This window comes from Lepidothrix coronata, unplaced genomic scaffold, assembly GCF_001604755.1.
Source record: "Lepidothrix coronata isolate B3197 unplaced genomic scaffold, Lepidothrix_coronata-1.0 Scaffold142, whole genome shotgun sequence".
NCBI lineage: Eukaryota > Metazoa > Chordata > Aves > Passeriformes > Pipridae > Lepidothrix > Lepidothrix coronata.
Genome location: NW_016690322.1, coordinates 689,071 through 710,598, shown reverse-complemented (window position 1 = coordinate 710,598; position 21,528 = coordinate 689,071). Strand labels below are relative to the sequence as shown.

Sequence of the window (21,528 nt, the reverse complement as noted above, 5' to 3'; positions counted from 1 at the left end):
GATGAAGTGAAAACTGCTGAAATATAAATCCTATATCCTGGGATTTCACTGCCTGCTGGAACTAATCTCATTAACTTAAAACCACCTGAGGCTTAAGAGACATATACACTGCTGTGAGAAATTATATTTATCTCATCCTAGGGGGAAATCCTTTCCCTCCCCCAGCTTACCTTACTTTTGACTTTGTCATTCTTGAATTACCAGGTCATTTCTCCCCCATGGGAAAGTCGTCATAGCTCACAGCAATGCAATTACTGTATCTGAAGTTCACTGCTGTATGAATGCTGAGATCACTGTTTGAGGTTTTTCTTAAATAATTTCCTAAAGAAAACAAAGACTGGAAAAATAATAGGTTAGCAGTTTACTTAAATAAAGTTCCTCCAGAGCTACAGGAAAGGATTCCAGAATTAAAAATACACCGTAAGGAAAACAGTTTACTGCAAACATTTAGGTGTTTATTGCCTTTGTAAACCAAACACTGAGTTTTCTTTAACCATTAAAGTTTAAGAGATTGGTGGCCTCTGGTAACTGATAATTGGATGCAGAAATTTCAGAGGTAAGGTTGCAGTTTGAAATCCCCTAAGTGCTAGTGAGAGCTCTGTAGTTGTGTTGTTGATTGCTGCACTCCCATTTGGATTGAGACTAGATCCCAAATCTGCATTCCATATGAAACCCAGCCAGTAGAAATATTCTGTTTGACATGGGAGGATTTTGGATGAGGCCTTATTTGATAATCTTGTTGGACTTTGCAGCAAGGCAAAATGACCCTGGTTCAAGTGTCTTTCAGTGTGTGTCTAATTCTGAAAAAATAAATCAGTTTTGAGTTATCCATTAACCAGCTCAAATATAAAAGGATATTAAGTTTAAAAGTAATGTTAAAGCAGAGTGAGTGTTGAAAACCAAACTCTAAAAGCCTGATTTCTGGAATGCAGAAAGCATTATGCAGTGAAAGCTTTTCATGGTGAGCCTGGCCCTTGGTGTGCTGCCACCAGAAGGGAGCCTGGAGTATGTTAGTGTTGTGAAGGTGGAAGTTACTGGGAGTGAAATGGAGGTGCCAGTTTCTGTGACTAAGAGAAGTGACCACTGAGCAAAACTACACATCTTTTCTGGAAATTCCTGTTCAGCTCAAAGGATCATTTTTGCATTTGAATGATAAGTCTGTCAAAGTTCACAGTTTGTGAAGTTATGAATGGCTCATTGGCTCTGAGTCAGCATTTCAACAACCAGCCATTTAAAATGTCCTGTGTTGATAGCTTATAGGCACAACAATAAATACAGTTGCAATTCAGTCCAATTAAATTAATAAAAATGAGAATACAGAGCTTTGTTTCATTCTCATAGGATGAGTGGAGAGCGGGGATAGAAAGTTTCTTTGCAACACACTTGTCTCTGTTCTCCAACCAGCCCAGATGCAGCACCTTGAACTTGGTTTTGTTGCAGCTCATGAGGTTCCCGTGGGTCCACTTCTCAATTTCCTTGTCCAGGTGCAGCAGTTAATGAGTGAACTCTCTGCAAGGCAATTTTGAACTTAAAGTTGAAAAACTAAGAACAAATTATAGTAGGCACTCCAGTGTTTTAATAGATTTTGTTGTTCTGTGATATTTAACTGTCTTAGGGCATTCAAGTGATCCAGTCTGTTGATGTAAATGCCCCATTAAAGATATTTAAGGGCCTACAATGAAGTGTGTAAGAACAAATAGCTAAGTGCATTAATGTCTCTGGCTGAGAACTCCGTGTAACTATAGTGCTAATTATGTGTTGTTGAGATCTTGTCTAGATGAAAGTGAATTTGGTCCAGTGTTTCTGTTTAATTTTATTGAGTAATGAATAAATGGTTATGGCTATTGTGTTGCTAAGAATAGAGTCTATAGTGGTGAATGGTTGCTGAACTCTAGTGTACATTCCTTTTCAGCCCTGCATAAATGAGTACAGCATATTCTAGTTTATTTAGTGATGGACAGGCTGTTAGTTCTTAAAATAGCTAAGGAGTGGGAACCCAACACCTTGAATGATTTATGTGTTTTCTTTGTAAGCTTGTTTCTGTTTTGTAACCTTTAAAATGTGGGGTTTATGAGTGGTATCATTAAAATTTATACTCCCTCTAGTATGTGATGTTAGTCATTATTGCTCCGCTGTGCCTCCAGATCACCTGTCTGAATTATAAAACAACCTTCCTTGGAGCTAAATAGTAATTTTTTTCCAAATGTGTGTTTGACTTCATTATTTTTCATTGGTGCTCCCTTACTGGAGCACAGGCCAAAACTGGCCTTTTCTGCTTTCCATCCAAATGTGAGAGGTTGCTAGGAGTAACTGTATATTTCTAGGAATGAAATATGAGGGGTCTTTTAACTTAGGAGATTTGATTTCAATCAGAAGAAACTACCAGAGAATTTGTTTTTAAGTGTACTCTGGTTTTTTTTGTTAACTGAGATTGATATGCTCAGTAAGTGATTTAATGTTGTGCTGGGCTTCGTGACGCTAATTTAAAAGTGTTTCAGTGAAGAGTGAACCTTCAGTGAGAGAAAAAAGAAAAGCTAATACAGAAAGTGGATTACAGTCCTTGTTTCTATCAATTGAGGCTCTTTGAAAGATTATACACACCAGGAAGGATATTGCAAACGATTTCAAAGTTACACCTTTAATCTGCATCCTTAACTTGAAGGTGCCAAAAAGATTTCTTCTAGGAAACTCCACAATACTCTAAAGAACTGTGTTTTTTAAATAAATTAATCAAATGGAAAATGGAAGTTTTGCTCGAGCTGTGGATTACTGCACTGGTTCTCTGAAGGCTGTCAGGCAAACTGCTCTTAACTCATGAAGATGATCCATCTCTCTCTCCTTTTTTTCAAGCAATGAATGATCTTTATTCATGGTTTATGTAGACAGATTGTCGAGCAGATTGTGGCATAGATTAATTCATTGCAGACTCCTCAAACATGACTTACTAGCCAGCTTTCATACAGAGGTGAGATGGAGTTGTTTTCTAACCAGTATTAGTGCAGATGTTTTAGTTTTTTCAAACCAAGCTTGTTTATCTAGAAATCAGATCGAGTCCAACCATTAAACCTCCACTGCCCCATGTCCCCAAGTGCCACATCTACATGTCTTTTAAATACCTCTTGGCAGGGTGAGTCAGCCTGGGCAGCCTGTGCCAGGGCTTGACAGACCTCTTGGTGAATTTTTTTGCCCTAATATCCAATCTAAACCTCCCATGGCACAACTTGGGGCAGTTTCCTCTTGTCCTTTTGCTTGTTACTAGGGAGAAGAGACTTGATCCCCACTTGGCTACAGCCTCCTTTCAGGTAGTTGCAGAGAGTGATAAGATCTCCCCTGAACCTCCTTTTCTCCAGACTAAACCAACCCCAGCTCCCTCAGCTGCTCCTTATAGGACTTCTTCTCTCGTCCCTTCACCAGCTTTATTGCTCAGAAGAGGGAGAATTGCATGCAAAAGAGATGGCATTCAGGCTTCTCTTAGCAATGGCAGTATGAGAGGTTTGGAGATATTTTTTTCTGTGTCTATGTGTTTGGTTTTTTTTTTTACAAAAAACTTCCTGTTGTAATACAAATGTTTTACTGATGTTAACAGAGGATAAAATACTAATTTCAGTGCAGCCTGAGGCTACCATGATATATGCAGTGCTGTCATCTAGTTCCATTGAAAGATATGTGATATAGTACTAGAAAACAAGTTTGAACAACAAAAAAATGTGTTATTGTTGGAAAATGTGAGAATGAAATATCTCAGATTAGAGTAAGTGTACTAAAGCATTAGATCCTCAAGCCAGTGGCCTTTTCCTGAAATATTTGGTATCATGCTGCACATCATTAGTTATTAAAATTCCTTGTCTGCTTCTGTTCCCAGAATGATCATTCTCTCAATATTTGCAAGGCAAGTTTCCTGTCCTGTTAAAAATTTCCCTATTTACTTTTGTAATAAAGAAAATGTGAGCATCCGAGGTTCCTGCATTGAACATTTTAAGCAGCATAATTCCTAGAGCTGGAAGGGAAGCTTTCTGGGCTTGAGCTCCTAATATCAGCTAAGGTGTATTTTAAGTCTTGTCCTCTCACCACACACACTGCAACTAGACTTTGATTAAAGTAATACTATCAGGTTGAAGTTTAATTTTCTCTGTGGTACTTATACGTATTTAAAATCGTGAGCAGACTCCATACATAAATGTCAGTGAGATGGTGATGGAGGTGTAGGAAGAAGAGCTGTGATGCTGATTAGAGGAGGCTGACTTGAGTTTTTCATAGGGTTAATGCTTTCCAAATTGGAGGAGGCAAGATTGAAAGTGAAGGGCACACTCCTTGTTGAGGGAAAGTGGTGGAGTGATCCTGATGCAGAATCTCATTAAAGCGACTGTCAGGATTCCTCTCTTTTACCATCACCTCCCCTATTCTATAAGAGTCAGCTGTCGTTTGGAGTGAGCACACTGCCAAAGATGCATTTACAAATAAATGAAAAATGTCACAATTGATTTTGCTCCTTTCAGGGGACTCTGTGTCAGCTTTGTCACAAACCCTTTGTTATTCTCTCTTTCAGATCTCTTGTCTGGACTTTGGAAATAACTTTGGATGGTTCTGGGATTCTTTCTGTTGACCCAGGGTAAGCTCCCTGGATTATGATTTTTTATTAACATTTGTGCAACAGTTAAATAACATTGACTTTTCAGTGCTTATGAAGGATGAAATGCTGGAAAGTCCTACCAATTACCTGATGAGCATGTATGGGAGCTGTATAGTACAATCCATGCTTAAGAATGCCACTAACAAAATGGATTTATTTCCTAGTTTCTTCTACAGAAATATTTGTGCATTATGGTAATTACTTTGCAAAATTTTTCATGCAGCAGTACTAGCCACATAAAATATGAATAGCTGTGTGGTTTTATTTGTTTCTAAAGAATAGTTCTAAGTTTGATAGTTTTCCTCGATATAATTTCTCACTCTTTCACTGTATGTTATATGGTTATTATAGTGGATATTGCTGCTTGTAAGCAAATCAAAAGTTAAGTTATTTTTCTTATGTATTTGCTGGCTGGGCAAGTGAACCTAATGCACAATATCAGTCTACTCCTTTTAATGCAAAAGTATTAACACAAGAATGGGTATCCGTTGAAATGTCATTTTAAGTAATGCTTGAGATGGTTTAGATACAACAAAGCATCTAAACTACAGTCACATCTAATAAAAATGTCTTATTTCTTCCTTGAACTTCAGGTTTTGAGATTGCAATCAAAAATACAGAGTGTTTTACTAAAGCTTCTGTGGAAGAAACTTCATTAACTTCTCTAGAAATACTTGTGATCCTTCAAATATGAGCTGAAGTTGAAGACAGACCTAGTGCTATATCTAATTTTTGTCTGTTTTGCGTTTGATGTCTGAGAAGTGTAACCTGCAAATAGCAGTAGAATGGGAGTTTACCACTTTCCCCTAAAAGAAATGAGTTCACACCATACAGAAAGAATTGCTTTGTGCTGTTTTGTGTATTTCTGAAGGGATTCTTCAATAACGATTCCCATACATTTTGCAATCTGGCAAACAACACAAAGTTTCTATTTCAGTGCACGTTATGTTTTGTCACAGCATATCCTAAAACCTCGCTGTGTTTTATCACTGTTGCTAACAACAGATTTTTAAAAACAGAAGAACTGAAGAAAATCACTTTGTTGTCCCTTTTGTACTCTGGAAACTGCTAGGAAATTGGGGAAGGAATTGGACTCTTCAAGGGAAAACAAGAACAATTTACAGTGTCACCTGCCCTATACGGAGGTTTTGTTTCTGTTCATCTTTTATCTGGGATTGTAATGTAGCCTGATTAGCTCTACTAATTTCTTTGCATTGGTGTATGAATGTTTGTTACCTGTTTAAGCATTTTTAATGCATCACATTTCATAGCTGGTTTTTACAGTCATGGTATACCTTTGACTTAATTAAAATTAAATGTGTTGAGTTTGTATTAAAACAAATTCTAAAATTAATATTTAAAATAACCGTTAAATTTCCTGAAATTTTAGAATTTTAATTTTTGTTCTTTTAACTAGAAATCAAAATTTTGTTAACTAGAACTTCCAAAGAACACCTTTAATTTGTACTTTGGATGCTGTTTTGTTTACATTAATATGTGGCAACTTTGGGACAAAGCTCTTCAAGACAATCTCTAATACTGTGTTATCACCAGTGGGCTGCCCAATCTTGCTTTTCTGCTGTTTACATTAGAAGAAAATCTGAGGTCTGAATCTACAAAGTCAGAAAATGAATTCTGGCAGTGTGAAAAGTGATGACAATTTCAAGAAAGGAACCAGACAGTCCAAGGCTGTTATTTGTGTAATTAATTAATAATACTGTAAACAGAGATGGAAGGGAGGAAAACTAGGATGAAATAAAAGTAGAATTCTATGCTATTAGGCCTATGCAGTCCCCAAACTTCACCCTCCCATTCCACTTTTACTTACATATAGTAAATTGTTTTGAGGTAAATCTAAATAGAAATCTGTAGCATTTCACATCTAAATGGGACATGAACTTAGGAGTAAAGCAGTGCTGCAAAGGCCAATCTAGAACACTTCTGAAATGCCTGGAGACAAAAATATGTTTAAATATGACTTGGCAGATTTGCAGAAGCTTAGACTTTCGCTCACCAAATTTCCCAACCGAGTTTGATAATGTTACTGATGTTGATTTGTCCCAGCTTCTTCTACAGAGATGGGCATACTCTGATCCATAGTGATGCGTATTTAAATCTCTGTGTGCCAGCTGACTGCATATACAGGAATTAATTCCATATATTGGTCTGAATCATGAGATTTCTCTGAAGTGCTGGATGTCCCTACAAGCGATGGATGAAATGTGCTGACTGGCAAAATCACCACGAGTTAGAATACAACTTTAGTGGGAGATTGTTTAAGATTTCCATCCAGCAAATAGCAAACACAGATTAATTAAGAAAGGAGAAACATGTGAACACCACCACTGCTTATTTAGTTGACTAAGGAACTTGCAAATAGGGAATGAGCCTAGGAAGAACCGAAGGGATTTGCTCCGATGAGAACCTGTCCTGGAAGTGGGCCAGAGACAGTGCTGTGCCACTAATACAGGTTTCCAGTAAACTTTTTTTCAACCAGGAGCAAAGGAATAGGGAGGTGAACTAAGAGCTGTATCTTTCTGCATCAGTTTCTGTTCTTAAACTGTAAGTGAAAATGTTTCATTTTAACTGATTGTGGTCCATCCTGTTCCGTTCCTCCCCCAGGTAATTAGACTTTGCTACTCATTATGACAGTTGTTTAGCTTTTGAACCCAGAATATTCCTGCAACCTGTTTCCATACACAAATGTGTCTCTTCCCTTTCAGATTAATAAAGGTGCTGTATTTTTAAGTCGTGGGGACATGCTGGTCTCATATTTTAGCAGGATGAATCACAGACCTTTCCCAGTGCCCAAATATATGACTCTTCCTGGAGCAAGATGGCTTTTCTGTATATGAAAAAAATGTAAATGAGGTAGGGGGAGGAGGGCAGGGGAAGTAAGGGAAGATAACCTGGTAAAGTAGGGAAAGATAAGATTTGGAGGAGTTCACATTCATGAGTGTGTCAGTTAAGTTATTACAATTATTTAGGTTATTACAATTTATTATAATTTATTACTTTTAGAAGATGCATTTAAAATCCTGAAGATCATTCCTCCTTAAAATCATGCTCAGCACCTCTTCTGACTTGCATCATATTATTCCTTAAGTGTCTATGTTTTTCTATTGACTTCAGGAAGGTCACTCATGCAAAAAAGAAATTGTTACTCCTCTCTTTGTATCCGAGACTCTACTCTGTGCTGCTGCCACTTTTCAGCTGTTAAACCATTATCCAACTGGATTCCTGTGAAGTATTTTGTGTTGTTGCTTTATAAATAGCAAGTGCTGCAATAGAACTCTTAGCAGAAAGGACACATAAAGAAGACAACGCTAACAAACAATTTGCAGCTCCTCATTGCCATGGCTGAAACAAGTTGGTTTTAGGTAATTTGCTATTCAGACAGGAATAATGAGGTAAAATGCTATTTGCTTGTTTTCGTTGTGGCACCTGGTCAAGCCTGAACCACTTAATTTTAGGGGGTGGGACAGGGCAAAGAAAATTGCTAATCACTTGGTTAATTGATCATTCTCTCACGATTGCCTCTGACTGTAATGTGTTAATGATGGTCTGAGAGATTACCCGCCAGAAAATCACTGAAACTGTAGAGGAACATACCGTGAAGTAGCTTAATGGTGAAATGGTTCAATTGCTACCAACTCAGCAGAGCAAAGGCAGGGCAGGAAGCTTCAGGTGTTGAACCCCAGAAAACTGAGTCTTTAGTCAAAACAGTGACTCGAAATGCATGTTTTGTGATCATCTGTGCGTGGCCTATTTGAGGGTGCAGGGAAGTGTCTTTGACTACATTTCCTCGAGTCATTATTTTAGCAAAAGCATCTTGGGAATATTTTCAGCACTGAAAAGCATTAGCAGGACCTAATGCATTTTAATTTTTCTCTATGAAATGGTAATATTTGTTTAAGCAACAAATAATGATAATTGCAAGTGGGGTTGCTTTTTATATTTTTGCATTTCCTAGAACAAAATTGTTTGACATTCCATTCAGAATCGGTTCCCAAGTTCATATGGCCTCATATAGAGTGGAATTATGTAAGAAAATCAATGAATGGCCACTGAATTACTATATTGGCTATATTTGATAGGCATGTCCCTAGGCTTCTTTCAAAATTTTAGCTATAATTTGAGTGCTGAATACAACTCCTGTGAGCCTTCTGTAGCTCTCGAAACAGGTTATGCAAACTTGTCACTGATTCCAGTGGTCTCCAGTAGAGCAAAGATTTCACACAGAGTCTTCATATAAAGGAAACAAATACAGCCTTCCATCCCCCATCTGTTGTTAGGGGTATTCCCTTATTTTCCACTGTTTTGGGGAAGAATTTGGCTCAATGTTCTTGAATTAAGTATAGAGACATAATTAAGATTTTAACATTAGTAAAAGCTTGACTTGCATGCAGGAGGTAGATTGTGACAGCCTGCTATGCCACACTAAAATGACACATAAGTAGAGCAATGTTTTCATCAACAGAAGTATGGTGTTGTTTGAAGTCGATTCTCTCTATAGGGTGCCATAAAATAATTAGGAGACCATAACATAATCCTTCAGTACTGCATTAATTCCTTAGAGGAATAAATTCATCTTTTCTGACTGCAGTAGTGCACAACTGACCATAGAAAAACTAAACTGTAAAATCATCTGTAAAAAAATAACAGTTTTTCTAGACTAGCATATTTATTTTACAAAACTCCTAAAAGGCTCATACTTCTAGTGATTTTTGCTTGTGGCAAACTGGAAGTGAAAGTATTTATCTTAAAATTAAAAATCGACACAGAATTCTGTGTTCTTTGCCTTGAAGGAAACTGCATGTAAAATATTTGTCTCCTGTGAGGACTGAAGACTATTAGAAGGGCTGTGCCAAGACAACAAGAATCTCTTTTGTTACAGATGGTGTAAACTAATACAGCGATGGCCCCATACTGTAAATTTTAAGGATGACAATTTTGAGCAGTTTTTTTTTCCCAGCAGTGAATGGAGAACTGGGATTATATAGTGAGACAGTGTTACAAATTAACCTTGGTTGAGTTTTTCTTGGATTTTTTTTTTTTTTTTTGGTTAACTGACCCATGCTCTAAGTGTGGGTTTGTAATAGAGGATTGTGTTGGCTGGAAGGGGAGGGACATTGCCCGTGGCTGCTCTGATGGAAGACTAGAAATACTATTCAATGAGTTTGATCAGAAAAGCTTCTGTGTCCAGGCTCCTCTGAGCTGACATGTTCCCCTGCTCATAGCAGGAATTCCAAAACCCAGGAGGACATTATTTTACCATCTTTTTATTGTTCCCCTGTAGAACATCTTCTCGTTGTGCTGCAAAGTGTGTTGCACTTGAGAGGTTCTTTACAGCCCACCAGACTTGTGTGTTTCTGCTGTTTCAGTTTGCACTTCCTTAAATTATACTTTCAGCAGTGGTGGAAGTGGTCCCTGCTGTCATATCCCAAAGTAAGGCTCTTTTCCTGAAGAAACAAGACACTGAGGTCTAGTTTACTGTGGCAGAGGCTTTAGGAACGTGCAGTAAAATTTCAGAAGTCTAATTAAGGAAACATTGAATTTAAGCCCCGCCTTGATTGACTGCTTCCCTCAGGTGAATAATTCCATAAACTTGGAGGAATTACATGCCTCGGCACAAAGAAAGGCATGAGTGGTTCCATTTGTGCAAATTAGAACTGATGATTCTTTTGTATGACGTGACAATGAGCCTTTGGTTTCAAGCATAATTGCAATTTGTTACTTGATAAATATCTAGAGTAGTGTGCAAAAGAAATTATCAAAACATGGAAGGTATATGGTCTTTATTTCTCACATGAATATTGAAAAATTCAAGAAAACATGGAAGCTGAAATAGATGCTTCAGACCTTGCTGTAGCTCAGGGCAGAGGTGTAATATTTAGCATCCTCCCGGCATTCTCAGTATACTTAATAATTCTTTAAGACTATGCTGCTCTAAATATAGCAAATCTGAGTTTAAAATGAGTGTTTCCTATACCCTAAAGACCTATGAAGGAGATAATCTTCTTGGGAGAGTTTTGACATTTGTTTTGTTGGAAGCAGGATTAAGCATAAGTGCTGGGTTAGAGTGACATTTTAAAAGTGATCAGCAATAGTGATCAGTAAATCGAGCTGTTCAAGCTGTTTAGTTAAGAGACTCCTTTAGGTAACATTGTCAATTATAAGGATATTTTTTATATTTTCTTAGAAAAAATATGGATATACCTCTATAAATAAACCATCCTCATCCCGTTGATGTCAGTGACAAAACTCTGATGGATTTCAACAACATAATGAGTCTTACCTGCTGGAGATTCAGTTTATATGCATAGATAGAGGAGCAAAATATTTCACCATCCTAGTGTGAGCACTTTCGGTGCTCTAAGGTGTCTCAGTGCATTATGGAAAAGAGCTCGTCTCCACAGAGATAAATGTTTTGCAATGGTTTTGTTTTCATAAAAGCCGAAGCCATAACCGATTTTTGATTTTAAAAAAATCATCCTAGCTTCCCTTCCCCAACAAAACACCTGCACGGCAAATAAATAATACTGTAATTAAAGTAACACAGGTTTCAGCTTCAACAAGGAGGCTGCCCAATATGTGACGCTTGCAGGAAGTGGAACTGAAAAGCCTCAGGTTTCAATGCATTGTTTAGAGACAGGATTGAGGGACCTGAAGGCAGCCAAGCAGCTTCCCAGTTTTTGGGAAGCTTCTCTTCCAGGGCTAAAGTATTGCTGTTGTTTTCACGTTGACTCCTCCAAGTCCACCTGTACCCTCTGTCAAAATCAGCTAAGCCCCTGATGTCTTAAAACACACTGCACTGGGAGTTTGTCACTGCAGACCTTTTGGTTTTGTTGTGAGTTTAGCAAGTAGCATTTATTGCAAGCTGTGTATTAGCAGTTATTTTTACAAAGTGTGACTTTGTCAGATAAATATCCGTTATCCTAGATAGTACTATCACCGTTGTAGTCAACAGCTATATGGTGAATATCATTCAGAAAATGATAGATTGGATTTTGGAAATATAATTTCACGAGCTCAGTTTACCTCAGGTGAAAGACAATTATGTTGGTGAATCGCTTTAGAACTTTTCCTTTACTACATAAGATGATACTTCTCCACATTCCCACATTTTATTTTTTTTTTGCTTTTCTATGTCTATGCTCACGTCTTCATTTCTCCATTAGTTGTCATAACACACAGAAAAATCTGCCTCATAGGTACATGTTGAAACGTGTGGAAATAAAGCAAAGGCTGGGAGCAGAACTGAAGCCTCTGGAAGAGACACGGCAGCCGACAGGGGATGTGACCCTTTGCATTTTAGTTTTGAATAGTCTGGTGGTTCTGCAATGTTTGTGGGAATACATTTGCAATAAGAAGTGAGAGTGCCCTGTTTTTTAGCTTTTGTAGCATTGTCAGTTCCTTCATCCCAATGGAAGAAGTCGGCTTCCTTTCTTTATCCTGTTGTTTTTCGTTTGTGTTTTTCCTATACTGAATATATATATTCAGAATCAGCTGAAGCTTGACAAATGCAGCTGTGAAGATTTGTCTTCAAGCTATACTGCAGATTTTTCTCTCATTTCCCTTTGCAATAAGAAATATCTGTTCAACTGTTTTTATGGTATCTTTATGACAGGCATTTCAGATACCTACTGCTGGATAAATAAAACTGCCTTCCTATCTTAAGGAGCTGGGGATGCTTTTTCATTTGTTTCTCAAAATCTGTTGCAGTGCAGAATGTAGTTGGGATGTTGTAGTAAAGAAGATGGCCTGGCATGGAAATGAGAGCATAATTAAAACTATTTTTACTTTTCTCAGGAGTTGGAACAAACTGTTACTTAAACCTCTTCTTAGAGGTATTACACCTAACAAGCTCTCTTGAGAGAGATGGTGGCAGAGCAGCAAAGCTATCAACAAAAATACCGAACGGCTGCATTCCCTGGGGTTTGCTTAAATTTGAAAGCAGATAGGAACTGTAAAGAAATATAATGCAATCTGGTAAAGAAGCTGCAGTATAACTCCAGTGGCCTCAGACACAGTAATATACCAGTATAAAGATCTCATATTAACCTGGAATACGGGTAACATCATAAAACACTCTAAAGCTGCTTAGCTTACATTTGTCCTTGATGCATCATCTTCAGTGTTCTGTGATGTGGAGGTCAGTTTATGCTGTAAACTCTATGGAACTGATGGACATCAGGTCTTTCTACTCGCTGTGGAAAAGGCCCTATGAACCTTTTCTGGGCTGTGTTAGATTATGACCCGCTAAGTTCAAAATGACCACTGAGCTGAAACAGCAGTCAAATGGTGTTATGTTCTTGGTCTTAATTTTATGGCAGGTTAAGGTTCACTAAGCCACTGAAACCACCTGTGGTCTGAGATTTTCTTTCCTTGCCCACAAAAGTGTCTGTGATGCAGACATAAGGCTAGTGATCTAGGATTTGAAGGAAGTGAAGAGGGAAGCATTAATTCTTGGGTGTTTCAATTTTTTTTGTCGTTTTTCTTCTTAAAATAATCTGTTATGCTTTTTAATCTGTGCAGTATTTGTTTTATTATACTCCGCTCTCAGGGCTTGTGAATTCTGTCAATACGAAGTCAGCAGTAATAGTTTTGCAGAGGCACAGACCTTCTGTTTTTCTTCTGAAACTCAGATTGAGAAGTAGCAGTTCTTTTGTTTGTTGTTTTGAGGGGGAGCTCAATACAGGGTTCATAGTGAAAAGCGTGCTTGCATTTGAGCAAATCGATGTTTTCCAAAAGGCAGTGTTTTACCTGATTACTTTTGCTGGCTTTCAGTGGATTCTGGAAGATGATACTCTAAGCAGATCCTCTTAAGAAAGAATGCAGCTTTTCATTGAATTATCCAGAGACTTCAATCTGTATTATTACGTTCCATTCTGAAAAAGGAGCACAATGGTGTGGTGGTGTGTAGATTTGGATAACAGCTTTGAAGCAGCAGGGGACAAATCTGTTGATTATTGCTGTGTGCAGCTGTACATCTTTCTTAGCAGTACACACCAAGTGCTCTGACAGGATGGCAGAGCACTTACAGGATGGAGAGTTTACTCAGCGATGCTCTGATAAACCTGTTTCTGCTTCAGGTTGGTGGCAGACAGCAAATTTGGTTTGGAAGTCATGCTGACATGGATTTGTGGTCCTCTGCCCTAGCAGGGTGCTGGGGCAGTGGCATGGGAATAACATGAGCTAATGTGACTCACTGGCTTCTGAGCAGGGGGGTCTTGCCAGTACAGAGCTTGTGCAGGAGTTACCATTTGACTTTCAGTAGGAGTCAAACTTCCAAAGATCTTATTGCAATGTTACCTAGGTGTGCCTGGTAGCATTGTTCAAAATATTTCAGATTCAAACCATTTTTCAGAATGATAACATGCTTGAATATGGAAATTCTTTGAATAACCTGATCCTTTTAAACCTTTGAATATTGGTAGCAGACTGATGTAGATGTTTTGGGGAAATCTCGGTGAGAAATCTCTATTATTATGCATTTACACACTTGAAAATTTGGAATCAGGTTATTGTCATCTGGCATATTGGACAGTTATGAGAACTGTAACTTGCAAGAATAACTATGTAACTTTGCATGTTACATAGAGCCCCTGAAGCTTTGAAGCCTACAGTTCAAACCTAAAAATTCCTTCAGAAAACTGGTTGGGGTTTTTACAAGTTTGGGTTTTTTCTAAGTGTTAAGAGACATTTTATTGTACCTTCTAGACTTGATGATGTTTTCATTGGAGCAGAGATGGTCTGTTGTGATTGGGGTTACAAAACATCCCCCACTGACGTGCTGCTCACATTGTTTCATGTGCACATACATGCAGCAGGGATCCTACTACAAACAATTCTGGCTTGTCAGAAAAGGCGTATATTCAACTTGGCTTGAAATGCCTCTGGGGTTCAGGGCTCCTCCCTAATTAGGTATCTGTGTTAGTCTGCACGTGTTTGTGCATGAATGAGATGCTGCCAGATGGTTTTGCTCTGTTAAATTATCAGATATGCCTTTTTAAAATACTGGGTTGTTAGGGTTGGCTCAAGGAATTAAAAGCAAAGGGTTACAAAGCTGTCTTAATAGGTTCTGTTACCTCCTTCAGAATAGGATTTCATAATCATTTAATGTGCATGTGTGTGCCCGTGACCAATTACTTATCGGGTAATAATGTTTGTTTAAAAAAACCCCAAACACACACACAATCAGCCTTAATGAAACAGTCTTAACATCTGAGTAAAATGCAGTGAATGATGAGTATCAGTGTAAAAGGTGGGGTTGCATGCAGGCTCCAGTCAGCTTAAATTGCCTGGCTTTTGTAACTATTCAAAACTTCAGTAATTTTGAAGTCAGTAAGGTGTCTAATGTTTAGCTAAAAATATGAAAAAAACAATAGTGAGTGAAACAAGGGATTGAGCAAAGTTTAAAAATGTTACCTCTTCTGGCCATGGAGGTGTGTACTTTTATCAGGAGCTCTGGAGAGACTCTGAAAAGGCATAGAATCATAGAGGCCTGGGTTCAATTTATTGCTGGACAGAGTAACAATGATGTGCCAGTTTACAGGGATAATTTTACTTAAGGCTGTTGGTTCTCCTTGTGCACTGTCTCCTGTTCAGAAGGAAGTAAACCAAGGTCAGCAGCATCACTAGTGGGGACGGAGTGCTGGAAGAGCCCTCTGTTGTTCAGCAGTCCAGGTAGGCAGCCTAAATCTGCAGCTTCTGTATTGCACCACCCAAAATGTAGATTTAACCCTCATATAAAAGATGGGAAACGTGGATCAGATTTCATATGGTGCCTTTTCATTCCTCTTCCAGTAGAAAACTAGTGAAATCAAATTACTGTTTAGTTAATTTGTAAGGAAGAATGGTGCCTGAGTGAAGAAGAAACCATTAACAACTCCTAGAAATATGGATGACTTTGAGGAGTGTATATACAGGTGTATTTTTCATGTTCCTGAAGGCAAAAAAGCCTTCTTTTTGTTTCTGTAAATATGAGTCTGGGATGGTTAATTTACAAAAGAAATTATCCAATTTCAGTATTACAATCAAGCTTTATAATCCATTGGTTTTGCATGTAAGACACATGTTGTTATCATGGCTATATTAAAATGCCATTAATGTCATCAGTGTGTTCAGTAATTACTTTTCTATGATCCATTAATTATAAGAAATGAAATTAGATGTCTTTGGAACTTATATTCTAAATTCTGTTTATAACTGCAAGTGTGTAAACCTCAGGTTCTGGTCTTAAACTATCTTATGTGGTTATGTAACAAAATCGATGATTGCCATGTCTTAAAAAATTAGTAAAATCCAACGTGGTGTTTGATTGTAAAGATTTTGTTTCAGAATCCTCTTTTTTGGTGCTATATCGCATTAGTGTGCTGTGTCAAACAAGTCAATCTGAACTTCCCTCTTGCCAGGAGCTCCACATGAGGACACAACAGAAATTTCTGATGTGCGTCACTTTTTCCATTGCATTTCATTAATATTAGTGGGATTAAATTGATGTTATAATTTGTGATAGTTTGCATTAGGATCATGTTCATTTACAATTTATTTCTAAGTTACGTTTGGTTTGATTTTTTTTATTTGTTTTATGGTTCGAGTGAAGCTTGAAAAAGGCATCGCAATAGAAGGTGCATGGAAGATTTTAGCAAAAAAAGTGAAATTTTGTGTTGAAGCTCTTGTGGCTTGAAGTTCAATAGAAGTGAACAGTAGAGGTAAACTGTTACTTAATAGTATCTGTTGCATGTTAAACATTTCAAATTAAGATGTTGGTTTGCGTATTTCCCCAAAATCCAGATAGCTAATCCTGCTTATGCTGTTATTACATATGTGAATGTTAACTAACCTATAGTTCTAATTTAATGGGAGTTGCATAATTTACCTGCAAAAAGCTCATTTTTGTATTTGGTATCACTTTCCAATGACAAAACCCTTAAGGATTTCTACGGGAGATGCAGTTGGCCTGTGATAAACCTGCTGAGTCTGTAGGTCCTCTGTTGCAGAAGAATGGACTGAGGTCCAGAGCACTGCACTAAATAGGGTTTCCTGTAGGCACTGTAGATGTACCCAATTTATTTTGCCAACTGCATGTTTCTGTTTTTATTGGAAGTGTTATTCTGGATGCTTTGTTCTAAAAAGTTTCTCTTTTTCACAGAATCAGCACATTCATTTTTTTCCACTATGCTCTCATATCCCTTGTGTTTCTAATTAACACCTCAAAATCACTGCCTGTATTTCGTTCTGCATAATCTGTACTTGTTTGCATTCCAGCAGCACACCTGTACTGCGAATGCAACACCAATTAATACTCTTTTCAGTAGTTTAAAATAAATAGTGTCCATGTATGTGTGTATTCTCAAACCATAATATATACACTATTTTTTTTCTGACAGGCCTTGAGTCTTAAGAACTGGATTTAGCAAAAGTTTTAAACTCTATTTAGGCTGAGTAAGTAGGTATCTTTGTCTAATCAGTTAAACACACAATGCTTCTTTATAGCTCTCTACAGGAGTAAAGAATTTAAAAAGTCAAGCAGTTAGTAAATATCTCAAAAGATATCTAGTTTTCAATGAAATGTGCCCATAAAAATATTCCTAATCTGCAGATTTCCTGTTTGCACTTAGGTTACCAAATCATATGTGAATATGAATTTCCAAAGCAGAATTTAACCACTGAAAATATTTTGCTGCCTTTTGCTTTGTTTTACTGTACTGCTTTTTTTCTCTTAAACTTGATCATCTAAAGTAATTGCAGTTATGAAATAAGGTAAAGGCAAATTAAGCTAAATGCTTTAAAAAAATAAAAGCTTTGTGGCTTAAAATTTACTTCTGAAGTTTTCAGAGCCATGTAATTTTCTCAAGAAAATGTCTCTTCAGTGTACACTCATCCGTATTTTAAAAAAACCAAAACTCTTTATCTTTTTTGAGGAAGATTAAAGCATGAGTTAACTCAAGAATGCATGCAGTGTGAGTATATGTAAACATGTTTTTGCCTATAACATAATGAAAAAAAAGAGTCTATTTTGTGGCAGAATCCATCAGGATAACAGCAGCAAAATAAAGGACATATTTTCAGGTGAATTCTTTTGCCCACTTGTTAAAGACTTCCTTTGAATCTTAATTTAGGTGTTTATGGTCCAAGAAAGACTTCTGGTAATATGATTTAAGTATTATCTTGGCTTCTTGCTCTCAGGCTTGCTTATATCATCTCTGGCCATGAGCAAGACTGGAACATACAGAGATATGTGTCAGCCTGTCTGAGGACATGGAGTTAGTTGATGGCTCAGCAAACACCCAAAATGAGAGTGATGGCAGGGTGATCCTCTTCAGGAGAGCCCTGAACAGGTAATTGTCCAAAACTACTGTACTTGAAAGTTAATGAACAGAACTATGTCAGTAATTCTCACTATATGAGGTCAGTGTCACCTTGGTCCCTGTTGCCAAGAGCTCATAGGTCTTTATGCATAATATCTTGCGTCCCAGCTGTGTGGTTTTGTGACATAAGTGCGGTGTCTGTAGTTTTAGTTCAGAACATGCAACTGATTTTGTGACTTCAAATAAGCCCAAATCCCCGAACTTGGAATTTTACAAATGTATCTTTTTCTTTTTCCTTTTTTAGAAAAAAAAAAGTGTCTCAGTATATACTGTACTTGACCCCTGAAAAGACTACTTCATAGCCCCCCATTCATGAAAACTCTTCATGAGCCTCTTGAAACTGCACCTTCTTTGTTATTGGTGTAAAGAAGTTTGATGCATGAGATGTAATGTTATGACTTGACAAGCTTAAGCACAGAATTACTGATCTCTGAGCTGCAGCAATACTCCTAAGGAAGGACTTCCCAGCATAGCTTTGGCAGTGAATAGTTTTCAATACTTCCTTCTTTTGCTGCACATTATTTGTGGATAAATAAGCCTGTTTACAGAACTGGTTTCGTAGCTGTGTCTTGCTGTGTTTCCTTTTGCATCTAAGAAAATTTGGGTCCATTATCAGGCCTCAGAACTGATGGGAAATAATCACTGTCTTTTGAAGTGGAGAGGATTTATCAAATGCTTGAACCTTAGGAATAAGCTGGAAATTGAAACCTGTGTACTAAAATGTAAGGAAGAAATGGATCCACTAGTTTTGTGAATATGAAGGTCACAGTTATAGGCAGAGAAATCTAAAACAGTAATTAACCAATTTATAGTTTGCTGGTGGTTTGACTATTTAAAACAAGGTTGTATATCACTATAAAATATGTGACCTAGCTCAGCCAGCTGCATGTGGGCTCAATGCAGAAATTGCTGAGTTAAATTCTTTAGCCTGTGCAGTGTAGAAGGTCAATCTGGGTGATCACAGTTGCCCTCTAAAAATGCTGGTTGTCAAAAATGAGCATTCAGCTGAATGCATTTCAAGAAGCACAAAACAGGATTTGTTGGAAATGAAATGGCAATAGATAACATGGAATAAGCAAATAATTGTCAATTTGTTAAATTAGACTGGATAGATAAAATGAATGTGTTTAGAAAAACTGATGGAAAAAATTACTGGTTTCATGTAAGCATGAAAGTAACATTGGCTTATCTTACTGAAGCAAAAAAAAAAAATAAATCTGTAATGCATACATAGCCTTCATTGTTGTGATTCTGACCATGAGGTTTGCAGAATTCTGGTGGACTGAATCTTTCCTTCCATATATATTTAGGGTACAAAACAGGACTCCATGTATACAGTTTTTGTTTGAGCTCCAGTGTGCTTAAAGAATCTGGTTGCCTGGGGAGGCAGAAAATGGAAGGGATAGAAAAGGGAAAGTTAAGGAATCTGAAAACAGGCTCCCAAACCCACTACAAAGCCTGAATGTGCCCATGCCACCTGCACTTGGCTTGTTTTATGCAGTTGCACCTGAGTGGAGTCAAGTGGCAATAAAAATAACTTTTTTATTGGCTGTTTGTTTTCTGAAGAGTTTCAAATACATGTGAATTCAAAACCTATGTGGTAATCAGGGTGAGCTAAGAAAAACTTAATTAAATCCTTAGCAATATTAGTGTTACACAAAAAGTGCTGAAGTCAAGCAAATTGGCAGTGTCTCAGTTGTCTTGATCAAATAAAAATAATTTCAACTAAGTACAAATGCAAATGCCTTCAAGTCAAATAGGCATTCTTTAACATGCAGCAGATTTACCTTATTTTCTGGATACTTTTCCTATTCACCTTGTTGATACCTACAGGAAAAAAGTGCTGCTTGTCTGATACTACATTGCTTCCTCTCTTCTCCCTCAAAATATCCATACACAGAACACTGAATGGCTTAGGAAAATGTAATTTTGTGCATTGGCTAGTGACTCTGAATAACACATTTTAACCTTAGATAACCTGGGAATTTAGATTAAGTTCTAAGCCTATTTTAACTTTTTAATTAGTGACATAATTCTACTGTTTGACTTACAAACTGATGTTCCTTTCCATGGAGCTCCATGTAGAAAGCAGCTATCTACCCAAACAAAGTGAAGCTTACAGAAGTAGTGCCTTGATTTGTATAGGAAATATACAATATAGGAAGTACTGAGTTGCCTGTCATGAACCATCATCACCTTAAAATATCTCAGAATTTAGTAGTGACTTTTTCCTTACCTGGAAGTATTTAAACAGATGCCCATGGGAAAATTGAACAGAGTAAAGCAAATTGGATTGGGCTTAAGAATTCATCTCCTTTTTGTCCTATATATCAAATTCATTTTTCTCAAATGCTGTTCGTATTGTGCTGCATATTAATTGCATATTGTGTGTTCTTTATTCATAATATACCACTGATAATAGCAGAAAATTAAATTTTTAATTCCCAATGATACCTTAATTTAATGTTTCAGTTACTTCTCTTCTTTAACTAATCTTCTGTTCTCTGAACAAATTTGATTAAAATCATTGCATTTATTAGAAATGGGCTAAAATGTATCAGTTTGGTCCCACAAGGAACCAGTATTAAAAGTTTCTTTCTGGGTTAAGCCTTTTGTTGGATGGCAGATGTTAGGTGAGGAGATGGCTTATTAAAGCTCAGAAAATCACTGGAATATTGAAAAGTGGAGGAAATTATCTGCTGTAGTTACTGCTTTCTCATTTTCCAGGTAAGCCATTCCTGCTTTCTCATGTCTCTTGATGCTCTAGTAATTATGAATTTGTGAGGTTTAGGGTGGGATGTGGGACACTGACAGGTGGTTTCAGATAATCCATTCAGCTTTCATCTTTTCTGGTGCTGTTTGCCAGGGGACCATCCTGCAGGCAAGTGCTGAGGAGAACTCGATCTGGGCTTACTTCTCTTTTGTGTGTCAGGCTGAGTAGAGTCAGTGACAGGATCTTTAGGATGGGATAATGCAGCCATGTGAATGGCCCTGCTGCTGCAATTTGATATTATCTCCTGGTCAAGAGAGGCTTTCTCATTTGTGACTTCAGCACAACCAGCTTGTATATCTGTTCTGGCATGGAGTGAGGGTTCTGAAGGTTGAATGTTCTCCTTTCACTGTATAAACGGAGTTGTGCAGCTATTTCACCATCACATAGCAAAAGGTTTTAATTTAATACCTTGTTTCTTTACCCACTGAAGAATCTGTTGCAGTGCTATCTGGAGGAAGCCTTGTTGTTTCCATGATGTGGTCACTGGGTCGTGCTTTGCTTGTGCCAACATAAGTAGTTCTTCAAATCTTACAGGGCAAGCTCACCAAGTGGTTCAGAATACATGCCTCAAAATCCTCACTTTGAAGCTTTTAGGGAAAATGGATGGACCAGAAAGTTCATAAATGTGCATTGATTCTTCGCTGACAGTGTGTGTCTTATTTTGGACTTTTGTGTTTGTACAAGACAAAAATCCAAAGTTTGTGTTTACATTTAGAAGTCAAATCAATGTCTTGTAATTTGTAACTTTA

The 21,528-nt window shown here is 37.4% G+C and overlaps 1 protein-coding gene across 4 annotated transcripts in view; it reads left to right on the top strand.

The window, feature by feature from the left end:
- The window catches only part of NAALADL2 (N-acetylated alpha-linked acidic dipeptidase-like 2), a 469,384-nt gene that overhangs the window by 41,912 nt on the left and 405,944 nt on the right, over positions 1-21,528 (top strand). For all 4 annotated transcript variants that reach the window (XM_017827775.1, XM_017827774.1, XM_017827776.1 and 1 more), the window contains exon 2: positions 4,547-4,609. The gene's annotated coding sequence lies outside the window, so the exon portion shown is untranslated. The remainder of the gene's footprint in view (positions 1-4,546; positions 4,610-21,528) is intronic.